We start from the raw sequence: 3,476 nt of genomic DNA, 5'->3' as shown, positions 1-3,476 counted from the left end.
ATTTTTTATTTTGTTTTGTTTGTTATTAACCAGGAATAGAGCCAAACTTACATAGTGATGTTGATCTAATTATTACGAAGATTATACATGAAAACAGTAATATGCCATGAAATTTAGAGAGGTAAAGCTAACAATATGCATTAACTATAATCGACCCTAACTTTTTAACAAATTGTGAGACACAGTTCAATTTGAATTTAGGGGGTGTGTACTCTACCAAATACTGTTTCCTGTTAAAAATTATTTTATGTTAGCGTACCATATATTCAGAAGATAAATGTGGTGGTGGGGGGGGGATCACATAGATTAACTAAAAACAAAAGCTCTCAGGTGAGGACTTAAATTCTAGGATGGTATAAATATATTTTCTAATCAAATAAGTGTGTTTAATGAAATATAACGGGGATTTTTTATTATTTACCTATGTAAATATTTGTAGTTGGTTGAAGGACCCATTCCAACATAGAAATGTATTATTAAGGTATTTTTTATGAATTTATATACAGTCTGTACGACTCTTTTTTCTTTCTTTCTCATTTTTTTTTAAAGTTGTAATATCATGATTATTTTTATTATTATTTATTACTAGAACAAAAGAAAATGGAAAAAATCCTTATTTTATTATACTATATTTTATTAGAGTCCTCATAAAAAAGGACTAAATTTAATTACCCAATTATAAAAGAAGAAAAGAAGAAACCAAACTAATACACATTATATATATATAGTTCGTATGAGAAAAAGAAACTTAAACTAATATTATGTGTTTTTTCGAAAAATAATAAATAATATATATTAATGGGTAAAAAAAAGCAACCACTTGTACGCACAAATATATATTTATTAAACCAATTAGTTATTTATTCAATATATTAATGTATGTATTAAAACGCAATTTCTATTTAATTAATCTAATACGTTTATTTGTGTACATTATATCAAAATGTTATAATGCAATGCAGTTGTAAAAACAGAGTTTTATGATTTGATTTTATACTTAATCTAAAATCCTGTCTGAGTTATATACATATGCAAATGCATTTTTTATTATTTAAAAAAATATGAAATCAGGATTTTTTAAAGTAAATACAGTGAAACTTGAAGAAAAAAAAGCTTCTTTTTCAAATAAATGTTTATGTAACAATGTTTTGACAATTTCTCAAATTTTGATTTGGAATTTATTTTTATCTATAAATGCTGTAATGTTATTTGAAGTTTATAACACAATTTTTATTTTATTTTTAATAATACTTTTCAAATAATACACAGGCGTTATATTATAATTATAGTTGATAATATTGTAGAGAAAAACGCGTGCGAGGAGGAGGGGGAAAAAAAGACATATGGTATCATTGTTTAAAATACTGATGTGATTATCATCTGCCTGCTTTATTATGATTTTTGAGGGTATAACTAATGTATTTATTAGCAAAATGTTTAATGAAGATATACTACGTATAATTGACTTCGACGTTTTTTATCCGTTACAGTAGATTTGAAAACGTCACACTCCATGAAATTGTAATTCATTATGAACCTTATTCTCAGAATAATAGCTAATGAAACGACAAAGTAGAGTATTTGAAATATATTTGAAGCTCAAAGTTTAAAAAAGAAGGCTTTAATTAAATATAATCTACATACTAAAAATAAACCATTAAACATTTAAGTTAAATATACAAAATTAAACAATTAAAATCATATAACTATTAATAATAATAAATTATAAATACAGAATATTGAAATAATAGATTGATCCTAAATAATATTTTCTTGTTCTGACATCGGAATTCAGTTAAATATGTCATAACTTTAGGTTGCAATACACAAGCGAGACGTGGAGTTTAATCAAAAGATAATCACCCCTCTTCTTCGTGGAAGTTGCTATATACATTTGTGCACAGGATAGATATATCTCTACCGATGAGATCTAACTAATTATTAATAATAAAGTAAATGTCAAAATCATAAAATTAGACAATAAATATACTAATAAAAAATTTTATAAATAAATTCATCGTAAAGATTTAGAGCAAAAGCTAATTATGTAGTAATGTCCGGCGATATTACTCCTTATTAAGAGAATCAAAAAAGATATTTTCCCCGTTATTTATGCTTATATAACAACATACTATTATCATGATAGATATACACAATTGTTAATTATAATGCAACACCCAATGTAACTACCCTCGTTGTTGTGACCATTTAAACAGTTGTTTTTGCCTTTTATGAGTTTTCTGAACACCATTTCTTGGAGCCCATCAACCATAGCTAAGCCTTTAGTGATAAAAAAGTAATATTTATTGACTATGTAATATTGGAAAACCTAATTATCATACCCAAGTCTTAAAGCGAAGTAAGTAGTCTCAGACAAACTAGTTGCAAACCATCCAAAGCTACTACCCCAGTGGTTGTGACCATTTAAGCAGTTGTTTTTGCCCTTTACTGAGTTGTGTATCATAATTCTTGATATGTTTAGCTAAAATAGAATCATATTTTATGGTTAGATTTAAAAAAAATTGAATACTTACTGTGAGATAGTACAAAATTCAGAGTTCCATTTCGATATTCGTAAATACTTTTTACTGATAACTTGATCGACATTTGGTGTGGATGACTCAAAACATTTTTATATGTATTTCTATATATGACATCAGTACCAACATCCTCCATTAATTTAATGATGGTTCCTCGGGAAGGGATATGTTTACCCTTGTATTTCTCCATAAATTTTTTGAACGTAGATGATTAGCAATGGATAAGGTTATATTACATGCAATAAGCATCGTTGTAAGATCAAAGTTAAAGTCTGACTTGATGTATTCATCGTCAAATTGATTTTATAGATGAATATCCATACTCTTGTTATGAGATGAGGATAATGAGTGGCGTGTAATTCTAGACAGGGGACTAAAGGCACATTTATATCGACAAATCCGACAAACCATCTGTTTCTCATCCGGTTAGCATTTTCCAAATTCCTGGGCCTCCATTTTCATAAATCCAGACAGAAGGCGACGTCATTTTGGGGATTTTATTCAGTTCTCTATCGACTATCACCATCTCATATTATATTAATATTGAATAATAAAGGCGGGAATGATAAGGTTCATGATTGATAGAAGAAGATGTATATTATTTAATCAATGATGCCATAAGTAATTCTTCTTTTCTCCTCGCACGCTTTTCTATTCTTACCAAATTTATCACCCTTAATTATAATGCTCGCCTGCACCGTCGAGGTCTAAACATAGTAGTTTGAGAGCCTGCCAATGAATAATTTACTCCATAAGGTACAGAAGGTTTGACACCCTGAAATTATTTATCTCACTTAGAAAATTGAATTTTTGTTGTCAACCTGATCCCTCCCCCCCTCCCTGTGTCTTGCATCCCCCCCATAAATAGCCTCATGAGAGTTTATTTGAACCATTTTACAAAACTTTTACCCATGTAAAGAACTATGTCAGGACATT

General features: G+C 28.2%; 1 long non-coding RNA gene across 1 annotated transcript; it reads right to left on the bottom strand.

The window, feature by feature from the left end:
- Positions 1 to 1,786: 1,786 nt before the first annotated feature.
- LOC139906405 (uncharacterized) lies at positions 1,787 to 3,220 on the bottom strand. Its single transcript, XR_011781899.1, has 3 exons — positions 2,535 to 3,220; positions 2,343 to 2,482; positions 1,787 to 2,280 (listed from the first exon to the last, which is right to left on the bottom strand). It is a non-coding gene; the product is annotated as an uncharacterized lncRNA (long non-coding RNA).
- Positions 3,221 to 3,476: the final 256 nt, after the last annotated feature.

The sequence above is a fragment of the Lepeophtheirus salmonis genome, chromosome 9 (genome assembly GCF_016086655.4).
Source record: "Lepeophtheirus salmonis chromosome 9, UVic_Lsal_1.4, whole genome shotgun sequence".
Lineage (NCBI taxonomy): Eukaryota > Metazoa > Arthropoda > Copepoda > Siphonostomatoida > Caligidae > Lepeophtheirus > Lepeophtheirus salmonis.
The sequence above is the reverse complement of the archived record's forward strand: the minus strand, read 5'-3'. Positions and strand labels throughout refer to the sequence as shown.